The sequence below is a fragment of the Triturus cristatus genome, chromosome 6 (genome assembly GCF_964204655.1).
Source record: "Triturus cristatus chromosome 6, aTriCri1.1, whole genome shotgun sequence".
NCBI lineage: Eukaryota > Metazoa > Chordata > Amphibia > Caudata > Salamandridae > Triturus > Triturus cristatus.
The window spans coordinates 1,942,834,265-1,942,858,314 of record NC_140589.1 but is presented as its reverse complement, the minus strand read 5'-3'; the positions used below and the strand labels follow the sequence as shown (position 1 = coordinate 1,942,858,314).

The following is a 24,050-nucleotide window of genomic DNA, read 5'->3' as shown; positions in this document are numbered from 1 at the left end:
TGGCAGCTCTGGCCATAGAAACACATCCTCTTCCAACCATATTGAACACACAACAGATGATGCATCCTCGGTCATTATGTAATATGGCCCTAAAATAGCCTGCAGATGGCTCAGTGAGTTAAAAGCTCACCGCTGACGTCGTCTCTGTGATAGATGGATCACGAGTATGAAGCCCATCAAGACCTACTCGGGCTTCATTTACGCAAGTTTGATAAAATTAGCAATTTAAAAAAGATAGTAGTGCTTACGTGGAGCTTATAGAGGGAAAGTTGCGACGTGAAGCTCAGAATAGAAAAAAATATTTAAGGTGAAGGATTACTCAGTGAGTTAACACTTCAAAGTGTGATCGCCAAGTCTTGAGTTTAATTCCTTACAAAGCGCACTCAGACTTTCAAGACTTCGAAGGTCGGTAAATCGAGTGGCATCTGACTGGGTATTAGCAATGTGTTTACAGTGCTTAAACCCGTTCAATGCAGTAGTAAGCGCTACATTAAACAAGCGCGCGGCAGTAAAAGTAAAAGTACATTAGCAGCCCGGGAGTTGTGTGCGCGCGTGCGCGCGCTATAAGAAAATAATTTTAAAAAACAAGCATTGGCCACGAAAGTCATCGCGATCACGATCGCTGTGAAAGCGAAAGTGATCGTGATGACGCAGAAAGGCGTTCATTAGTGCTGCTGGCTGGCCTAGTGCATGGTGGCTGAGCGCGTGCACGCTCACGTGCACGCAAGCGCTAGGCCAGCCAGCAGCACTTAAAAAACTCACACACAAAATGTCTCTCCGAGCCAGCGCATGCGCTGGGCTCAGCGAGACCTAAAAAGCGGCCAGCTCCAGAACGATGAGGAGCACAAACACTTTCCTCCTCATCCCTCCCTTATTTAAAAAGAAAACCACTCAATCTCGCTCCTTCTCTGGAAATGCGCCAATCCTCTGGAATGCCCGCCCTAAGGAATTGCTCTGCAACCCCTCCTACATTGCCTTCAAAAAGGACCTTAAACTGCACCTCCTCGGCAAATACTGAGGTCCATAAATCGTACCTCTGACGACCCTATCCTCGTCTACTTCACTCCCTCCCCGCACCTCTCCCCTCCCCCTTCTATCTCCCCCATCCTATGTAAAAATGCATGTAAATGTATCTGCTCTTGCTATGTCTTTGTTTATTAGACTTCAATGGAACGTTTGTTTTTATTTATTGTTTCATGCTGTGCTTTTTGAGCAACTCCTGTAATCTTGTTTTCACACATGTAAAGCGCTCTGATACCCCCGGGTCTAGTCAGCGCTATATAAAACCTTTCAAATAAAATAAATAAATGCATACCTTTGTCATGTCCTGTGCTTTGCTTTATTGGTTCTACAGACCATGCTTGCTTTGTTTTCATATGGTCCTTCAAGCTCAGCCCCCATGGAACTTACAGATGGCATTCAGTGCTGTGCATCATTGTGACCTGAATTTCTTCAATGTCTGATTTGGTGAGTCACACTTTGGTTTCTGTGACAGTTACATATGCTTGGCTGTCTGCGCACTGTAATTGGATATTGGATCCGTGCCAATTTTGGTGGGATGTGATTGCTGTTGTGGTCATATGGCTCCATGCGTTTTGAGAAAAATGGTGGGGTGCATGCACTGTCTACTTACCTGTTCTGCTGTTGCGTTGGGGTGGCATTTCTGACATATCTCTCTGGGGGTGTTTTTAAGTGCTCCATCCTGCTCATGGGTGTGACAGGGGGGCTTTTGGGCGAGTTGTGGTGCTGGCTTCCCACCCACAGACACCCCTCCCTTGGAAGATGGCACCTACCTGTTAGGTGAGAGTGAAAAATGCAATGTCTACAATATGCTTCTGGGAGGGGGAAGTGCTCCATCTTGCTGTGCTGTGGCCTGGTGGGAGTTGTAGTGCAGGCCTCCCATCCCCAAAAATCCCTCCCTGGGAAGATGGCTACCTACCTGTTAGGTGAATGTGACAAATACATAGGCTTCCACATGCTTCTGGTTGGGGGGAGTGTTCTATCATGCTGTGCTGTGGCACGGGAGTGCCTGGTGGGAGTTGTAGTGCAGGCCTCAAAGCCCCAAAAATCCCTCCCTGGGAAGATGGCTACCTACCTGTTAGGTGAAAGTGACCACTACAATGGCTGCCACATGCTTCTGGGTGTGGGGAGTGCTCCATCTTTTTGTGCAGTGGCACAAGGGTTCCTGGTGGGAGTTGTAGTGCAGGCCTCCCACCCCCAAAAAGTCCTCCCTGGGAAGATGGCTACCTACCTGTAAGTTTGATGAGGCCAATGCAATGGCTGCCTAATGCTTCTGTGTGGGGGGAGTGCTCCATCTTCCCCTGGGGTGGAACAGGGTGGCCTGTTGGGAGTTGTGGTGCTGGCCTCCCACCACCTCATACCCCTTCCTGGGAAGATGACTACCTACCTGTAAGTTTGTTTGGTGAGATACAATGGCTGCAACGTGCTTGTGGGGGAGTGCTCCATCCTGCTCAGGGGTGGGACAGGGGGCCTGGTGGGAGTTGTAGTGCTGGCTGCCTGTATACATGCAACCCTGGGAATGTAGCTGGCTACCTTTGGGGTGAATCAGATGGGGTGAATGTTATATCTGTGAGACCTGTGTTGGATGTGATGGTGCAGTTGAATGGGATTGTGCCTAGGAGGTGTGGCTTTGTAGTTATTCAAGTCAGTACATGGCTGTCTAATGGTAGACATTTGTTTGTACTTACCAGCCTGCACTCCCCCGGGTATTACTGTGAGACTCACTGGATGCAGTATGGCAAGCATCTTCTCCTCCCATGCAGTGAATGTTTTTGGTAGGATGGGAGGGCCGCCACCAGTCATCTGAGCCAGATGATGGTTCTCGTTGTTCTTCTATTTCACCACCCTCTTCAGGTCATGCCACTGCTTCATGATTTCCTACTTGGACCACGGGGTGGTCCCTACACAGTAACCTTATCGACTATCCATTCCCACATTTGAGCCCTGGTAGATAATGGTGTCTGTTGGACCAGAGTATCAAACACTTGTGGTTCTACTGTGATTATCTCATCTACAATGAGTGACAACTCACTCTGTGTGAATTTGGGTATTTTCTTTTGTGCCTTGGTGTGTGATGTGCAAATGGTTTGAGGTGCAGTTGTGAGGGTGGTGGGGTGGTGTAGGTGGGGTGTGTGTGTGTTGTTATGCTGGTGAGATGTGTCGTGTTTTGCCTATCCAATGTGTTGCAGGGATTAATTTCTTCAGGGCTGGAGAAGTGCAAAGGATTCTGGTCAGGGAAGGGGCTGGTTTTATACTCAGCTATGTGAATGTGTGAAAATTGAGTATTTCTTTTTTACTGAGTTTTATATAGCGTGAACTTGACCCGAATCGGGTATCAGAGCGCTTTATATAGCACCAGTTGCCTTACATGAGGACACATTCATTTTTTTGTTAGGCACTGGGAGATTAAGTGATTTGCCCAGAATCACAGGTTGTTCAGCGTTGTTGCTGAGACTCGAACCCAGTTCCCCAGATTCGAGGACGAGTATTGCTGTCAGGTGTGTTGTGTGGGTTGTCTTGGGATTTGTATTTTGTTAGTTGCCATCGGGGTGTGTCCTTGAGGTGTGTTAGGTGTTTTTGGGGGCTGAGCTAGTTTGATGTGTGCACTTGGTGGCCTTGTTGTATGTTTTTTGTGTCAACCGCCATATTTGCCAAAGAGCGTCCGTGGCAGTGGGTATGCAACAGCCCTTCCATTCCGCCGGCTTTCCCATTCATCACTGTTTGTGATGGCGGAGGTCGGAAACAGCGGATCGTCCCACTGTCACCTCAATGGAAACCTAATTTTCCGTGCGGTCACTCCGCTGGCCTCGTGGCGGGTTTGTGGGTTTCTGCCGCAAATCTGACCGCTGTGGTCAGATTTTCACCAGCTCCGCCCGCTACTGGCGGTCTTTAATGGCCTCGCTCTGACACGGTTGGATTTTTGTGGTGGTTGATCCTAATTGGACTGCCGTTTTTGCCGCTGACGGTTGATTTCCGCTACTATGATGGTCAGGTGGTGTCTGACCGCCCTCTTAATGGACCCCTAAGCACGGACAGTTTTGGGAATCAGAGCTGATGAACGTAGGCAGTGTGCCTTCTGAAGATCTCAAACAGTGCAGTGAAGAGCTCAATACTAAAAGTCAGGGGTGGGTGCACAGGTAAACCCTAGCACGTGGCGGTAGCAGAGTTTTTGCCAAACTCCATGATCCAAGTGGAGCATGGAGTGGCAAAACTCCACACACTCCACTGTGGACGCGGAATTTACCATCCACCCTTACTTTCTATGTATGCTACAAAGTGACTCCCTGGGGCAGAGTAACCCAAAGCAGTGATATGCGCTGCTTTGCGTTACTCCAGATTGATCAAGCCACGCAGGCCAGGCAGGGATGCCTTGCTTGGATTGATAAATCTGACGTTAGAGTTGCATCGTCCTTGTGCCCCTGTGCAGATGGGCATGGGTACAATGGTGACCCCAATTTAATAGTGACCCCTGATTTCCTTGGGGTAATGAGAAGCATTGGAGCCAATTCTACTAACATAGGCTCCCATTGGCTGTCATAAAATGGCACAGATGTAAAACTGTCACTGGTACAGGGGTACCTTTAGCTAAGTGTGGCCATTTTTGACCTTATTCTGATTATTCTTGCGGCTAGACATTGCTGCTGAATGTTGACACTTCCAGGGTCATGCACACCGATGTACCGCCGATGGATTATTCAAAGTGTGGTTGATTATTAATCAATATTATTTTTTCTCCGCAGGTATGGAATATCTATTCAATGGAAAAGGAAAATGAAACCTTTGTGACTGACTTTATCCTCCTAGGTTTTTCCTATAGTCCACATACCAAAATATTGCTGTTTGTAGTGCTCCTAATAGTTTATCTGATCTCCGTCACTGCGAACAGCCTTTTCATCCTAGTTACCCTCACTGATTCTCGCCTTCACTCACCCATGTACTTCTTTCTTTGTAATTTGTCATTTCTGGATTTCTGCTACTCCTCTGTTGGTTCTCCCACTATCCTAGAAGGTCTCCTCGTTCAGAACATCACCATTATTTATATACAATGTATAACCCAAATATACTGGGGCCTCTCTTTGGGTCAAACTGAATGTTTTCTTCTGGCAGTGATGGCCTGGGATCGCTATACTGCAATCTGCAACCCCTTAAATTATCAACAGGTCATAAACAGCAGAGCCTGTGTCAAGCTCGCCATCTTCACCTGGGCTGGTGGATTCCTTTTTGGTCTGTCATCTGTGGTAGTTCTCCCTGTGACATATTTTTGTGGGCACATTATTGACCACATTTTCTGTGAAGTTGAAGCTCTCTCATGACTGACGTGCATGGACACTCTTTATACAAATATTTCAACTCTGGTTTCAGCATTTCTCACTCTTGTTTTTCCTCTCTGTATAATTCTTTTCACTTATCTTAGAATCATCTTCACCATACTGCGAATGCCGAGGACAGATACAAGACACAAGGCATTCACTACCTGTGGGTCACATCTGGTGGTTGTTACTCTCTTCTACGGAACAGCCATGGGGGTTTATTTGAAACCAAAGTCAAGTGTCCAATCCCAGAATCACAAGTTAATTTCTGTATTCTATGGCATGGTGGTTCCAGCACTTAACCCTCTGATTTACACTCTTAGGAACAAGGATGTGAAGAAGGCTGTGCAACATCTTTGTTCCATGAACATGCAGATACGAACATAGACTATATGTTACCACATAGAGTGAACAACCAATTCTTTCCAACAGCTAGTTTTACTTCCATATATGGTTTTTGCCTGTCTGGTTGTCTTTTTTTAATTGTTTTTTAATCTCTTTTCTTACCTCTTGGCTCTATTGTGGGTGCCTCTTGAAAGGGATAAGGAAATGCCTGATATTATGTGAAAGGATTATGTGGCAGGTTTCATTAAATCAGTTCTTGTTGGTAACTGCTATGACAGAGAATACATGACTTTATAGAGAGTTCCCAGTGAGATTGTTTTATTTACGTGAGGTTCAGAACAAACCGGGGATGGCTGCAGAGAACCACACGTCTGGGTATCCACAGGTGACTCTGCCCTCGCCCCCAGCAATGGAGTTTCGGCGTTCCAGAGTCTTGGCATTGTAATCACGGAGGTCCTGTTGGCGGCACCCACGCGAAAGTATGGAGCTTCTGTTGGCGGCCCCCTGTGAGGTCCGTCTGAAACGCAGCGTTTTGAATTTTGTCGCAACATTTGCTTATCTACCGAGCTGGCAGTCGGGCAGCATGAGATGCTGATGGCAGAAATGTTAATGGTGGAGAGGCTGCAAGCTGCAGACTGCAGGCTCAAGAGGTCATAGAGAAGCAGGATACAGGCTGGGAGGGCGAAGAGGTGCAGAGCCTGAAATAAGAAACTTTTCCAGAGAACAAACTCGAGGAACTCGAGAATCACTCCCGAAGGTCTAATCTTCGAATAGTGGGGGTTCCTGAAGGGATCGAGGGAGCTCAAACTTTGTAATGGGCCGATTTGTTTATCAAACAAAAGGTTATTCTAGAATTTAATAGAGATCTTACAGATACAAGGGCACACCTAGTTCCAGCTCACCCCCTGCCAAACTGAAAGATACCACAAACAATCTTGCTGATTTTTGCTGACTTCTGTGTCAAGGAGAGAATTTTGGCAAAGGCGATACAGCAAAGACAATTTTCTATAAATTAATCTATTAAATGTAGCATATTTGCTGACATGTCAGCTATGCGTAGGCGAAGGCAAAAGGAATTTGTGAAGATGTTATATCTGTTCAAAGCACAGGGTGCCCAGGCCGCAATAGCGCAACAATCAAAGCTACGCGTTCTTGTGAAGGGGAAGTTTCAGCTTTTCTCAAATTTAGAAGACGCCCAGGGCTTATTGACAGAATTTTGTTCAAGAAGTTGAAAATGAGTTGAAAATATTTCATGGATATAACAGGAAAATTAAGCTTCTTCCTTGCTGGGGGTAACGGGATCACTAAACGTGTAGTTCCATGACACCCTATAGGTTTGCAGGGTGTGCTGAAATGTGGCTAGTGTGGCTAGTGGGGTTTTCCACATTTAAGGAGAAGAGGTGTGGGGGTGCCAGGGGTGGGAAGGGGGAACAGGTTCACGGAGTTCGGGGTGGGGGTGCAGGATTATGGCAGTAAAAAGAACAGCTGCAAACAGGATTTTGATGGTTGGAATAGGAGTCTCATTAACAATATTTACTATAAATTTTGGAAACATGAATACAGCTAGAAGATGTTGCATTATATCGCTAAATGCTAATGGTATGTTGAATAGACAAAAATACGGCAGGCTTATAAGATGGCTCGCCACGTTAAGACCTCGAGTCCTCTTCATCCAAGAAACCCACTTAAAAACAAATCTACCAAGGCTTTTCATTCCGGGGCTGTTTTCTAGAGCATTTTTTGCCTCAGCGGGGTTGGCGATAAGAGGGGTAGCTATTTATTTCTGTAGAGATATGGACTGGGAATTTGTCCAAGTAAAGAGAGATCCCCAGGGAAGGTAGATTTGGGTCATGGTGAGACTTAATGGGAGTATACTGAATTGTACTAACTACTATGGTCCAATTATGGATGATCCATGTGTATTATCAACAATACATGAACTTCTTATTGGGGTCCCCAGTCAGATTGTCTTGGGTGGGTATTTTAACTACATACAAGACCTAAGAGAAGACACCTCAAACAAAAACAAGAAACAGCTGAAACCAAAGACTAAAAAAGTATTTGAGGCTTTAGTACAAGGTCTTCAGCTAATTGAGTCATGGCGAAAAGTTAACCATGATATCCATGACTATACCCGCTTCGCTCACCAATTTCAGACTGCTTCACGAATAGATTATTTTTTAACATCCCGTTCCTTAGAGCTCGTAGAAGCAGAAATTGGTGGGAATGCATTCTCGGACCACTCCTATGTTAGAGTGGGACTAGAAATCGAGGATGTGAGAAGGAGGAGGTCCAGGTGGCAGTTGGACCGCCTCCTTCTCCAAGAACTTCAATGGGTTGAGGGATTTAGAGAGTGGATACTTGATTTCTTTAAAAGGAACGAGCAGTTGGCTGAACTTTTTTCTGTATGGGGTGGATTCAAGGCGGCACTTCGTGGACAAATGATTGCTGTTTCAGCAGCACAGGCGAAAAGTCAATGTGTAAAAAATTGCTGAATTACACCTTGCCCTTGAAAATGCCTCAAGTTTGTGAAATTCCCCCTTACGGGGTCAGTGGGAAGAAGCAAAGAGGGCGCTGAGGGATTAATTTATTATGGAGGAAATTAACAGTTCACGGACCTATCAACAACGGGTTTATGATGAAAACCAGATGGTTGGGAATCTTTTAGCGTGGTCCACTAAGACACGACAAGAAACTGCCCTTATTATGGAGGTAATAGATCCTAAGACCAATTTAGTAGTGACTGATAGGGAAGGGATCGCTCGTGTTTTTGTTGAACAATATCAACAGCTTTATACTACTGAATATATGGTCAGTCAGGAAGCGCTACACGAATATTTTGCAGGGGTAGAACTTCCAAAGCTATCCAAAAGCTTAGTTGATCAGGTGCAAGGGGATCTACTACCAGCAGAGATTTTGGCAGTGTTAAAGTCTTTTGCTGGAGCGAAAGCTTGTGGTGAAGATGGACTGCCTATTGAATTTTATAAAGTATTCACCAACGAGCTGATCCCCTTTTTGATAAAGTTGTTTAACTATGTAAAGGTTGAAGGTGTTGTCCCCCCTGAGTTTAAGAGAGCGATTGTGGTTAGTTTTGAGAAAAAGGGCAAGAAACCCAACAATGTTAATTCATATAGACCAATAAGTTTGTTAAATGCTGACTACAAGATCTTGATGAAGATCTGGGCACATCGATTCACCCCATTAGTCCAGGAAGTGGTTCGTGGTGACCAGTCGGGGATTGTTGCTGGGAGGGCTATGTCATCCAATACAGGGTTTTTGATTCAAGCGCTTGATTAGTTTAGTATCAACAAGACGCCGGCTTGTATTATGATGGTCGATGCGGAAAAAGCGTTTGATTTGGTTAATTGGGATGCTCTATTCTATGGTCTAGGTAGGTTTGGTGTTCCGTCGCAAGTTAATACTATGCTTTGGAACATCTATCAGGGGGCCCAGGCTCAGTTGGTAATTAAAACAAACTAAGTAGGGTCAGTAGACATCAATCGAGGGACCAGACAAGGGTGTCCGCTTTCGTCCTTATTATTTGCGTTCTTTATAGAACCTCTGGCTATTAAAATCCGAGCTAATACGGATATCAAAGCCCCGATTCAAGGTATGGCAAAATTAAAGCTGTTTGCTGATGACGCTATTTTATATCTCAACCCTGAAAAGCAGAATTTAGACCAGACCGTAGCCGAATTTAGCCAATTTGAACTTATTGGGGGCTATAGAATCAACCAAAATGAGACTGAGATTTTAACGTTGAACATTGGAATGGACTTTCTCCAGGCAGATTTAAAACAACAGGCTCCTAGATCAGATCCTATACGGTATCTGGGGATCTTTGTTTCAGGTCAATATGAGCAGCTATTTAAATTGAATTACGAGGCAACACAGTAAAAAAATTCAGAAATTATTGGAAAATTGGTCACGCCTTCTGTTAACCTTGATAGGTCATGTAGCGCTCACTAAAATGTCTATACTTCCTCTTTTAACTTTTTTGTTTACCAACATACCTATTAAGATCAATGTCAGCTACTTTAAAGGGCTTGAATCCATGATCAGGTTTTTGTATGGAAGAAGAAGGCTTCTAGAGTCAAACTCCCAGTGTTACAACTTGACACGAATTTAGGCGGATTAGCTTTACCGAATATCCGAACATACTATGAGTCAGCGATTATGGATTTAACAGCATGTTTATTGTCCAGTACAGGGCAATTAGACAATTTGTTTTTTGACAGGATGGTACAAGAAGCTGGCTCGCAGGCCCCAACATTTCTTAAAACTTCAAAACTCCCCAAAAAAACTGGATATAAAACTCTCCTGGAATTTTCTAGTAGACTACAGTTTTTTTAAACAAAGTGGCTTTTCTGGGCTTCATGTATTAAAGTTAAGTGAGTGTAAAAGTTTGAGCCTTCATATTCATTCCTGTCATCTTAAGATTTGGAAGGATTGCGGTCTGGAAGTATTGGTGCGTTTTATTATTTAGGAAATAGTGATTACTTGGCAAGAAGTACAGATTAGATGGTGTGATCGCAACAAGCCGGTCTTTTTTGAAAATTTACAAATTGTACATTTTATGAACAAATACAATCTTTTATCTTGTGGTGCTCCAACTAAATTAGCAACTACGCTATTTACAGCTAATGTTAGAAGGGTGAGCAACTGGTATCGGCTGCTGTTGGTTGTGAAGTTTTTGGAGAGAGTAAACCAGGAGACCCAATGTACCTTTTCTAGTCGGGAGTGGCAGGCCTTATCTCTAGCAGGTAGTAGGGCTTTAAGAGCCACCAATCTTAAAAGAATGGCGTTTTTGTCCCGGTGGATGGCGTATTTCACTCTGAAGGCATTGAATAAAATCTATCCTGAGGTGGAGAATAGATGTTTTTTTTGTTTGGTTGAAGGTGAAGGGGGATGGAGACACACATTCTTCACCTGTTAAAAACTAGGGGTATTTTGGGATAGAATGTTTGCAGCTATAAGTCGGGCATTCCAGAAACCGTATGATGCAACAGTGGAGGCGGCCCTCTTTGGTATAACGAGTCGGGAGGCTAATTTGTCAAAATCAGAGGGGACATTTTTAGCTATCTCGACTCTTGTTGCTCGCTCCTTAGTTTTGCAAAATTGGAGATCGAAAGAAGTGCCTTCATATGAGAAATGGTTAAACAAGATGCAGTGCACCAGGACCTTTGAAAAAGCTCATGCAAGGCTCATGGGGGCAACTAAAAAGTTTACTGCGACTTGAAAATATTTAGCCACTCTCATAATTCAAGCCTGGTTGATTGTGACACTTCAGCATTTTAGCACTTTAGAAACCCAGAAGATTTTATTCTAGATTGTTATTAGTAAGATGGGGAGAGAACAAATAAATCATAATTGAAAGTAAATGTAGTTGGGAGGAGCCCTGCTTGCCGGCTAGCGACAAGAATGTGTTTTTAATCCGTATTTTTATGGTTGTATTACATCATTTGAAAAATTCACCAATGTCTATTTATGTTTTGCTATCATGTATTTAATGAGATTGTCAGGCTCAGTTTTATTGTAATTAATATGTTTTTGACTAATTGATTATTATCCTTGTTGCTCTGCTCAATAAAAATAATTATTAAAAAAAAGAGATTGTTTTATTTGCATTTTTGGTTCTGTTGTGCATCCTGAGCTATGAAAGTAAACCATTACCCATGACACGGCATGACGCTGGCACTGCGACACAGCATGACGCTAGCACTGCGACACGGCATGACGCTGGCACTGCGACACAGCATGACGCTAGCACTGCAGCCCATACATTTGACAACTCTAAGGGAACGAGAGATATGAATTGTGCCTATGGTAGGTATAATGAAACTATGGTATTATTTATGTCCTTTTGGGGCCACTGAAGTGTTTTCTTTGCAGACACTGCATCTATTAGGTATCAGAATGGCTACTCTTTTATTTATGCCATAAAAGATGCTGAGTACAACTTTCAAAGACTAAACTGACCTCAGCAGAAATATCCTGCAAGAGGGGTGCCATTCTCTTCTGGCTGGACAGAGGAAATGTGCATTTCTTTGCACCCAAAATGCAGCAATCTGGAAAAACATGTTCATCTATCAAAGTAAGAACTCAACTCAAGAAAAGTGGGTGAGCAAATCAATAAACAGGAAAACTAACAGAAGTCTCTACATATTGCAATCTGTTGTAATCATGTGACACAATGATCCAGGACTTTTGCCTACTCTGCCTCCTCTAAGTCCCAGAATGCAGAACCTCCTCACAGCTGCCTCATTTTCCACATAACGGTTCCCAGTGCTTCAAACTGCACCTGCTATTAAGGCGCTATGAAGGGTTCGTGAATCTTAATCATTGGCTAGGTGTTGTGAGATGGTGGCTTGAAAAGCCAGTCATGGAGTGGTTTGGGTGGAGAAGTGTGTAATTTGAGGAGTACAGAGAAATAGCTTATTGCTGGTATTGTGAGTCAGGCCTGGGAGAATTGAGGAGCCATGGGGCCGTCCAGAAGTCTTTCACCCCATTAGATGCACAGGTGAGTGTCTTGTTTCAGCTCCCAGTTTGATTACAAGCTCAAACATTTTAGCAAATGGGAGCCAGTGTATGGTCTTATGTGAGAAGTGTGAGAAGTTGGCCTGGCATATGCTGTTCACTAGTTATAGTGGGTACCTTGCACCAGTCCAAGCAACCCCTTAGAGGTGATAGGTTAAAGACAACCTTTTTTGAAAGTTATCCTAGTGGTAGCTATTAAGGCTGCTCTCTTTAGTTACCACTAGGATAGCTTTCAAATAAGGTTGTCTTTAACCTATCACCTCTAAGAGGCTAAGTCTTGAAGGAATGTAAAGCAGCTTGTTTCACCAGTCTATAATCTCTTGAATGACCAAATGAAAGGAGAACAACACCAGGTATATATATAAAATATATGTATTTATTCTAAACACTCCCTCCTAGTCTCTTTATGAGGCTAGAGGTCAAAGCACATACATTACACTTAATATCACACAGTAAATTAGCACAATATACGCTGAGCCCTAGGGGCATACCAAAACATATATTAGGAAGTGGTATAAGAACCACGACTTGACTAGACACAAGGCCTAGAGCCTGTACAAGTGCTGGGGCCACAAGGAACCACCCAAGGTAGTGACACAGGGGACCCACAGGGAACGCGTGCAGTGTGAGAACACGGCCACGAATCGCAATTAACTTCAATGAGGAAAGTCGCGTTTGGAAATTTAAAGATTAAGGACACTTAGGAGAGGACTTTGAGAAAACCCATTTAGAGTTAAAGGGTTCTAGGGCCGACACCCACAGGAGCACCGGAGTACTCGAGTTACCTCACCGAGGGAAGCCAAGTGCATAGATGTATTTTGGTGTCTGGAATCGTCGTTGATTTCAATGGCGATCTGCTGCAAAGTGCTGCTGCCGTCGAAGAGGAAAGTGTCCGGGTGGATTCAAGCCTGGATCAAAGATGGGAAGAACCTGAAAGCAGAGGGGACAGAGTCGGGGTCACTTGCCAGTGACCAGGGGCATGATAGACGAATGCTCACCGATGTTGGGTGATTTCAGGTTGAAGAGGTGAAGCTTGACTCTGCAGCCACGAGGACCAGGAGGCATTGACGATGACCAGGAGCTGGAGTCAAGCTGTCTCACAAAGGATGTCGAGTGGTGCAAGGACGGAGCCCGGATTGGACCAAACAAGCCTTGGCAACAGCAACCCACGTAGGAAGAGAAAATATGCTGCGGTGCAGACCAGCAAGGTCCGGGGGACTCACCAAGTGGTGGAGAGTCAGGGCACGTCTGGAGCAAGCAGGTAAACACAATGAAAGACAAAGTTGCCTTCTCAGGGACCCACCAGTCAATGGACCAGGGATCGCAAAGGTAGCTCGAGCGAAAACACAAAGGGCCAGCTCATGGAACACTCGTATAGTGTAGGCCTGCAATCTTCAGTGGAAAAGGCGCTCAGAGTCTGAGCTACAAGTAACCCAATGCATAGCCTCAAGGAATGTCGAGAAGCTGATGCACTTGCAAATGTGCACGGTGTCCAGGGGTTCCGGTTCCACGGTACTCACGAAGGCTGCAGGTCTCAGCTTTGCTGGGGACTCAGGTCGGCCTCGGAGAAGTCTGGAAATCTACCTCCTGGGCTGCAAATGCTTCGGAGTCCGGCGGGAGCTTCGGAGATGCAGACCGGTCAGATGCGTCTTTGGTGCCAGCCAAGCAGGGGAGTAACTCCTTTACTCAAAGGGAGATTCTTCAGTCATCTAGTCCGGTAGATCATCGAAGTTCCAGGATATCTGTAGCAGAGTTTTGTCCATGTGTAATCTAAAGTCCTGTAATCAGGGTTTCCTTTCTTATACCCAAGGAAGGGGTTGGACAAACTCTGGGGACCCACCTATGGGAGGGTTTAGCCCCTGCAAACGGTTTGAACTGGGCTATGCACAGGGACACCAACTGTGCCCCCAGTGCAGACTTCAAAGCACTCTTGTGAGGTTCCGTATGACACGGGACCGCAGTTTTGAGTGGTAACGAATATGGATGAGTTTGGTATCTACGAACCGCAAATGACGAGTATAATGGGTGTACGCAGTTTCGCTATGCAGCCACGTATGGTTCGTCTCATTTTTGGGTTCGTTCATCTGGACCCTCGGGTTCCATTTTAGATACAGCATCCATTTTGTTTCTTGCCCTCAGGTAGCCAGCGAACGGGCTTCTTGTCCGCTCCGTGACCCTGGGACTCTCAAGCTTACACGAAGGACACATGTTTCTTTGAGGTGACTTTTACGATGAGGGAAACGACACGACTAAGGCAGATGGCCTCGCTCGAGGCTCATCTTGCCGCGCCGGTCTATTGTTTCAGCCATGCATACATTAGACATGAGGTCTTTGACCCCCCTATCAAGTTTCCTTTATTGCCCCCAACACTCTTTTCTAACCTGTTGTGCATCCTTGTCCTTTCCTTGCATCTGTTTTTCGTCCTTCCTCTTAATGTGTTTATGGTTAGGATGGAATGTGTTTATTGCGGAGGAAATATGTTTTTACAGTTGGGAACCGGCAAGACTGTCGTAATTATGTTCCGGCCTCCTGAGACATGAACGCGACCCTTTTGAAGTTTATTGTGGGAACTGAGTTGTAACCTTTGTTCGCCATACTGCGCTATGGCAAAAACCTGTATAAAAGGACCGACCCACTTCTACGAATTTGAAGCAGTCTCCGAGAACCTACACGTTGTGTACTTCTTGTGACCTCTGTATCCCTGCAGTAAATAAACGCTGATCTCTGACGTCGCTGGAAGTGTCCCGTGTCTCTGTGTTTAGTACGCCAGAACAGGTAACCCACGAAGGTTTCAGGTGTTGTTCCCTGGCACCGCTGGGTCTTAAGAATAACCCAGTCCTTCAGTTGGCGCCCAACGTGGGGCGACATCAACGGTACCGGTCCAAAGCCCGACGATCGTGAGGAACTTCGTGTGAAATCTCCGAGGGAAGGTGCACCCCGCTTCATCGATCCAGTTGTCGAAATAAGTGGCCCGACGTCTTTTCCCGCGAAGATCCCCGCCTCCTGACGGCTGCGACGGACCGATGCCCTGACTGTCGACCTGTTTTGGCGCCTGGCGTAGTCCTTTGTACGGCGAGACGATCGACGGGCCTTCCTGGTGACGCCATTGTTCTCTCAGTTAAGTATTTGTGGGTCGCTCCCAGTGTTGCTTTGTTGTTTGCATGGTTCCATAGCATTTGTGGTTCTTAGTAGTTGGGTTTTATTTGACGATTGCAATTGCCAAAACCGAGGGTCTTGCATTTTTGTGAGGACATCGTAATTCGATAACCCTTGAAGTTTGTAAACTCGGTTAGTGTGCACGATGCCTGGCCGTAGTACTTTGTTTGGGTTTCTCAAATGTTGCAGCATGGATTCCCGGCTGGAGGATTCATGTCCGATACCTCCGGTTGGAACTCCGATTTACGAGCTCTATAGTCGTCATGGCGTGGGTCCTATCGTATATAATAAATATTGGGTCCGCTACACTAAAAAGGATGGCGTCCTCAGTTGGCCATCTCATGGTAGTTTCGAGACTGCCGTTTTAGATAATTTGGAAGCTAAATTGTTTAAAAAGAAAGCTAGGCCGGCCATGTTTGATTCCTTCCGGTTGTGGCGGAAAGAGGCCAAGCAGAAAGAAATCAAACAGAATAAGAAAAATAAAAGAGAAGGTGTTATTGCAGTGATGCGAAATGCAGAACAATATCAATTAGACAAAGATGAGAAAGAGCAGGAAGTTAGTGCTCGGCTACACCATATGGCAGTGGATAAGTGTTATCCGGTGCTACCTTCTAATATCGATAAGACAGGAGAAGAAGCGATGGAGGATCCGCTCTTGTCTTATCTGATGAAATCGCCACCTCCCTATGCTCCCGATGTTATGGGTTCCGTGCGTCCACCTCTTCCTCAACACGCTGTTTTGGCGGCTGCTGGTCAGCCCGCCGTTCCTCTCGTACTCCCGAATCCCCTTGGGCCCCAGATCGTACATCCTCTTGTTCCGGCCTCTCTCCCTACTGCGCTTTTCCAAGTCCCTCCTCAGCCTGTTGTTCCCGCTGCTCCTGCTGCTGCGTCTACTTCTACTGTTTCCACCCCTATTGTTGCTGCGCCCGCATCTTCTTCCTCTTCTCCTTCTGTTCGTAGTCGTCTTTTGACTGCTGTTGCTTCTCTTTATTCTCCGCTTTTTGGGCCGATACTTGGCTCGACTCTTTCAGATGTCGCTCAAAGGCGCAGTCAGCTTCCTGATGGTAGGGAACGTGAATCGTTGGTGAAAACGGCACGTAGATGGATTCGTAACCCTGTTAAATACACCTCACGTGTAGTGTTTGAAACGTTCTCTCAGTTTAATGTGCCTACGCAACGATTTGTGTTTGAAGAACTGTGTAACTCGTTGAAGGAGGAGTGGGACGATGATGTGACAGATAATGTACCGTCAGAGGTTTCTGAGCTGCAGCATCGGTTTGCCTCGGGTGTAATCGTAGGCGACAAAGTTCGAGAGGCTTTAGAGCGCTTGTTATCCTTTCGATGTACAGTGCAACCTCGTGCGTTGTTTAAAGACGAGACTGCAGAATGGATGGCACAACCTGGTCAATATCCTATACGAGAAGTTCCTCCGGTATGGATGCCAGGTGATCCTGCTGCTAACCCTCCTGTTCCAGGCCGTTTCCAGAGAGTGTGGATACACCTCCCTTGGAAACGATCGGAAGTTTTACAAGTGAAGCAATCTTTGCCCGATCCCCGTAAGAATCCTGCAGGTTATTATAAGGAGCTGTCCCAATTGGTGGATGCTACTGTTATGAACTTAGCCGATATTGATATGTTGTTTGGCAATGTGGTGCCTCAGCCGATTTGGGCAAAAATTCGTCACGAGAATCACGCAGCCGAGTTAGGCGGTGACTGGGCTGCCCTTACGGCGGCAGATGCCCAGCAGGTCGGTGGGGCTAAACCTGAACAGCTTATTGTGGCTTTGCCTCAGAGGATAATTACCCTCATGAAAACGCTTATGCCAGCGATGCGCGTCAATTGGGACAAATTATCAGCATGCAAGCAAAAGAGGGATGAAAGCGTTTCTGATTTCTTTACGAGATTCGAGGAAGTGTTTGTTGATCATAGTGGTCAGGACATGGGATCTGAGGGTGGTCAGCGGCTGTTTGTTGATAAGTTTGTATCGAACTTGCTGCCTGACCTTAGCAACAAGTTGAAGAATTCTGAGAGTTCGTGGGCTGTTTCTACCACTGCCCAAATATTGGCTACGGCCCAATATTACGAAAACAGAGAAAAAGAGGAAAGTGAGCGTGCAGATAAGAAAACGAAGGATCTTAAAACTAAGGTCTTATTGCAGCAAGCCTATCCTCCGCGTTCGCATTTCAGTGATACACAACAGCAAAATAGACCACAATCACAGTTCTCCAGATCGCAGACGCGAAATGCTTCCCCCGCACCTCGTTTTGTGCTGGGATATAATCAATGCGCATATTGTCGTGGGGAGGGCCATCTGAAGTTTGATTGTCCGGTTCTCCGTGATAGGAACAATGGTGTGTCGGCTCGAGGAGGACGTAGTGGCCCTCAACAGGCTTCCCGTGGTAGAGGTCGTGGAGTTACCCAGAATCAGGCCGAACGCTTTGCAACGTCTTCGGACTCGCAAAATTGTTTCGATAGGCGCGAACCATCGTCCGGTCGGTCTGCACAGTATCATGTGGATGACTGTTATGTTGAGTGTGATGTTGATACGGATGGTATCTACTAGGACAGCCATAGACAAAGGAAGGGAGAAGTATCAGTTCCGGTTGATCAGAGAGGGCCTTATGTTGCAGTAGCCACTTTGGGCGTCGTTGAGCCTTTTCTGTTGGACACTGGTGCAGCAAAAAGTTCCATCATGCATTCGAAACTCCCTGGCGCGCCTTTGTCTGGCTTAACGAATGTTTCCGTTGGATTTTCTGGCGCCCCCGTTAGCAATCCAGTTTCTAGCCCTTTGCCCCTTACAATTGGGTCTCATGAGCTAGAAGCTCCTTTGATTTTGACTACTGGTTGTGGTGAGAATATTTTGGGTCTGGATTTGTTGAAAAGGTTACATGCGACTTTGTATTGTTCTCCTACGGGTGTGGAGCTTACGTTGGGTAAGAGCGTGATTTCCCCTATGTATTTATCGATCGACAAGCTCCCACCAGAATTGAGATCTCTTCCGGACTCCTTGTGGGCGACAGGTCCCAATGACGTGGGCCTGTTGGATATACCACCTTATGTTGTCCAACTGAAAGTTGGTGCGCGTTTGCCACGCATACCCCAGTATCGTATTTCCCTTGATGGTGAAAGGGCACTATTAGCGATCATTTACGACTTGATCGGTAAAGATGTTATTGAGGAGACACGGGGTAATGTGTGCAATAGTCCCGTGTTGCCTATTCTGAAACGAACGGATCCCTCCAAGCCTCCTGTGTACCGTCTAGTTATCGACTTACGGGAGGTGAATAAGGTCGTTGTTCCGCAGTTTCCTGTGGTGCCAGACATTACAGCTTTATTGACTCTGATTCCAGCCACTGCGTCATGGTTCTCGGTCATCGATCTGAAGAATGCGTTCTTTAGCATTCCGATTGCTGAGGAAAGCAGAGACTTGTTTGGTTTCTCATTAGGTGGTCGCAGCTTCAGATTCAAACGCGCACCACAGGGCTACTGTGAGAGTCCATCAATATACAGCCAAGCTCTTAAGAGCCAACTTGATGCGTTTGTGTTACCGGCTGGTGCAGCCTTGATTCAGTACGTTGACGATCTGTTGATCGCTGCTGACACCGAACAGCTTTGTAGGACTGCTACAATGTCACTGTTACAGCATCTTTGTGACTTACATCATAAAGTGTCACCTTCCAAACTGCAATATTGTTGTCAAGAAGTAACCTATCTAGGTCACTTATTGTCAAAGGCGGGAAGAAGGTTGACCCCTGAAAGAATTGCAGCAATTGCTCGAATGTCTGTGCCAACAACTCAGAGAGATGTGCGTGCCTTTCTAGGTATCACGTCATACTGCAGACAGTGGATCCCGAACTTTTCACTGTTAGCGAAGCCATTGGTAGCTCTCACGTGCAAGGACGTTTCGACTCCTTTGCCTTGGACGGAGGAATGTCAGAAAAGTTTTTCTGAATTACGTGATTCATTGTGTTCGGCTCCTGTGTTAGGTACTCCTGATTACAGTAAGCCTTTCACATTATACGTCCATGAGAGGGACGGTTGTGCGTTGAGTGTTTTAACACAACAATTTGGTGATAAACAGCGTCCGTGTGCATATTTTTCCTCGACCTTAGACCCGGTAGCTAGAGCGTTGACGAGTTGCTTGAGGGCGACAGCGGCAGCGGCGGCGTCTATTCGACAGTCCGCAGGCCTGGTCATGGATAATATGCTTATAGTAATGGTTCCGCATGCAGTTGATACGCTCTTGAATCGGACAAAGACTCAACATCTGACGAGTGCAAGGTTGTCTGGGTACGAGCTGACCCTTTTGGCAAGTCATATACAGATTAAACGTTGTAATGTACTGAATCCGGCGACATTGTTGCCGATTAATATGGAATCAGATGATGTGCTGCCACATGATTGTTATTTACGGACTGAGGAAGAAACAAAAGGTCGTGTGGACCTGAAAAACACCCCCTTGGCAGATCCCGATGGTACTTTGTATGTGGATGGTTCTTGCTTCAAATTGCCGAATGGCGATGTGACGACTGCGTATGCTGTAGTGACGTTGAGCACGGTTGTGGAAACTGCGAGATTGAATCAGAATTCCGCACAAGCGGCAGAGTTAATTGCATTGACAAGAGCGTGTGTTTTGTCGAGGGGAAAGCGAGTGAATGTGTTTACTGACAGTCAGTACGCGTTTGGTGTTGCGCATAATTTTGGAAGGTTGTGGAGAGAAAGAGGATTTATGACATCGCATGGTACGAAGATCCAACACGGGCAGCTTGTGAATGATCTTTTGGATGCACTTACATTGCCTAAACAAGTGGCGATCGTTAAATGTAGTGCACATCGGAAAGTGACGGATGATGTTGGTCGTGGTAATGCGTTTGCGGATGAGATTGCTAAGGAAACGGCTAAGAATCTTGCGACTCGAATGTATGCCACGAGTTCAGTGAGGTGGTCGACGGAGACTGGTATGTGTGAGAATACTGTTGAGAGTGTGAAAGCAATTCAGAATGAAGCTACTGAAGCTGAAAAGACCAAGTGGGAAGCAAGTATTGGAAAATTGGATATGCATGGATGTTGGGTTGACCTGACGGAATGTCAGAGGTGGATGTTACCAGATGCGTATGTATTAGCTGTTGTGACGATGGCTCATGGGTTGTCACATATTAGTGCGAAAGGAATATGTAAGTTCTTGTCCCCTGTATGGAGGAATGAGGGTATTGCTAAGTGTGCCGAAAGAGTGGTTAAGAATTGTATGGTGTGTTTGATGCACAATCCCGGAAAAGGTACCCCCACTCCGCCTGGTCATTTCGCTCCTCCTGCTTGTCCCTTTGAGGTTATCCAGTTGGATTTTATCCATATGGAGAGATACAATAACCTGAAGTATGTTTTGGTTGTGGTTTGCGCGTTCTCCAGATGGATTGAGGCCTATCCTCTTAAGGATAATACTGCCCTGTCCACAGCAAAAATCCTGCTGAAGGAGTACTTTCCTAGGTACGGAATGCCACGGATTGTGTGGTCGGATAATGGAAGCGAGTTTGTGGGAAGTGTGATGCAGAGTGTGTGTAAGGGCCTTGGAATTCGGCAGAAATTCCACAGTGCTAATCATCCTCAGGCAGCGGGTTTGGTTGAAGGGTACAATGGTACCCTAAAGCTGAAACTCGCTAAGATTCAAGCTACGACTGGTCTGTCATGGCCTGATGCCTTGCCTCTGGCTCTCCTATCGACCAGAGCAACCGGACACTCTCGAGTAGGGCTTAGCCCATATGATATTGTGTTCGGTCGCCCTGCGAATATTTGGGGAGTCCCGAGGCCTAGGGCTTTTGATAGTCTTGAGTATCCAATGTTGATTGATTATCTGCATGATTTGACCACTAAACTACGGTTAATCCATCAACAGGTCTTTGAAGCTCTACCGGCGCAGAGGGTTCTGGACACCAGCTCCGGCCAGGGGACTGGGTGGTTACCCGAAATTTTGGTCGGAAACGTAACTTGGAGCCAAGATTCGTTGGACCCTTTCAAGTTTTGTTGACGACGAGGACAGCGGTTCGACTGGAGGGCCGGAAAAACTGGGTCCATGCCAGCCACACAAAGAAGGTACCGATCCCTTTACCAACTGACGGTTGGGTGAGGACTGGGATTTCGGCCACAGAAACTGAGACTCCTTTGCACTTTGTGCCGTTTAGTGACGCTCAACTTGTGGATGAGGATTCGTCACTGCCAAACCCATATGTGGAGTCATCAGTAGCAGAAAACCCAAGGTCTGACTCGTTGTCCACTTCATCGAATCCTGTTGCGCCAGCTGAACAATTGTTTGTAGAGCAAACTCGACCTGGAAGAAATCGATACTTTCTTCGTTCAAGGACTAATAAAAATTAATAGTATGATGGTTTTTGACGTTACGAATATTATGGACAATTACATCCTTTCTTTTTGAGTTTTTATGTGCCTTTCCACTGCTAAGAGATTTGTAATAAATTTGAAAGTTTCGAGGAAACCTCTCCATCCGGGTTACCGTAGGGCCGTGCGGGTACTTCTTTCTGTTTAGCAGGTTTCTGACGCTAGGTCGGTTACTTTTGTCGATCTCTGGGAACTCCTGGGGATTGATAATCGCTATTCAGAACGAAGTGCGTCAAGTACGTCACGGACGGTTTGTAGAGGATGGCATTCTCTAAGCTGTTGGAAGAAGAAAGGGTGTCGGCACAGAGATTAGAGTTATGGAGGGTTGTACGAACAAAATGTTTTTTGTTTCAGGTGTTTCTACTGTTTCTGACTTTATCTATGCTATTGGTGGGTGGAGTGTATTTTGGAGTATCGTTGTTCTTGCCTTCTGTTTCGCCTACCTTTTCTCCTAACCTAAGTTCCCTCACCACTGTCTCCCCACATTCCTTTCATCCTTTGCCTCAGCATGAGCAGGTTAGACGTGCGGAATTCATGAATAATTCCTTTGTTCAACTTCTACATCAGCATCAGTTGGTGGTGAATACTACCAATTGTTGGGTATGTGGTTTAATGCCACACACTATGGATAGGGGTATTCCGTATTTGGTCCTTCCTTACAGCTCCCAGGGTTCAGCTCGAGCATTCCAAACTATGTTCCGTAGTGCACTAGATTCCTACCCTAGTCGAGAGCCACGGTCTGTCAATTTTGGTCCTGGGCCGTACCACAAGCCTTTGGCGATAGCCATAGCAGATCTGGATAGAGATGTTTTTGATGCATCACTCATTCCAGATGAAGAAGTGCAGCCCTATAAGGATCTGAGTGAGACTGAGTATAGTACGTCAGTGGGTGATAGACAGCTTAAGAGCTCGTCCCCGATATGGATTGTACCGCACCTTGGTAATTTCTGCTTGAAAGGTTTGGGTCGAAATACGAGAGCACAACTTGGGAACAGTGCTTGCACTGATACGTATGTTCTACCCATGCTCTCCTCCCCTGTTTTTCTGACTGCTAAGGGCACCTATTTTGTATGTTATGAACGCGCATATACATGGTTACCCCGCGACTTTTCGGGTACCTGTTATATTGCGAATCTTTTACCTCCGACTTTCACAGTTGCTTCAGACTACCACAGAACTAGAGTCGTGAGAGGCGTTATTAGCAAAGAGGACACTGCTGGTCAAGAAGCGGGAGACTTCTTTAAAGGTTTCTTGCCGTTTTGGGGACCTATGGTTAATAGTAGGAACATAAGACAGTTGACCCGTGTAGTTGAGTCGACTGCTAATATTACTGCAAATGCCCTTGGTAATCTAACAGCTGAACTACAGGCGGATAGACTCATGACGTTGCAGAACCGTATGGTTCTAGACGTTGTTCTTGCAGATAGAGGGGGTGTGTGTAAAATTATCCATTCGAGTTGTTGCATTTTTATTCCTGACAATGCTCCAACTGTATACCAAGCCATCTCGAAGTTGCACAAGATTTCCGAGTCCATACACGTGGACGAAGGTAATTGGACGCTCCGAGGATGGTTGTGGGGCCTGATGTCAACCTGGGGTTGGAAGATTCTAATGATCGTAGGGGCTGTTGTAACGTTTCTGTTCACGTGTTGTCTTTGTGTACAGTGTGGTCCTGCCTTATGTGGCCTATGTGCTGCGACGTGTATAAGGCGGCCATCTGTTACCAAGGAGACATTGATGAATAGGATGATGTTCCAGCAGCAACTGAACGATCTGATGAATATTGACATAGATTCAGATCTTGACTAGTGCTTGCCTACATGAGGGCAAAAGGAGGGTCTGAGGTTCCGTATGACACGGGACCGCAGTTTTGAGTGGTAACGAATATGGATGAGTTTGGTATCTACGAACCGCAAATGACGAGTATAATGGGTGTACGCAGTTTCGCTATGCAGCCACGTATGGTTCGTCTCATTTTTGGGTTCGTTCATCTGGACCCTCGGGTTCCATTTTAGATACAGCATCCATTTTGTTTCTTGCCCTCAGGTAGCCAGCGAACGGGCTTCTTGTCCGCTCCGTGACCCTGGGACTCTCAAGCTTACACGAAGGACACATGTTTCTTTGAGGTGACTTTTACGATGAGGGAAACGACACGACTAAGGCAGATGGCCTCGCTCGAGGCTCATCTTGCCGCGCCGGTCTATTGTTTCAGCCATGCATACATTAGACATGAGGTCTTTGACCCCCCTATCAAGTTTCCTTTATTGCCCCCAACACTCTTTTCTAACCTGT

General features: G+C 45.9%; 1 pseudogene; it reads left to right on the top strand.

Annotated features, from left to right (window-relative positions):
* Positions 1-5,717, top strand: part of LOC146822551 (olfactory receptor 2K2-like) — a 32,459-nt pseudogene extending 26,742 nt beyond the window's left edge.
* Positions 5,718-24,050: the final 18,333 nt, after the last annotated feature.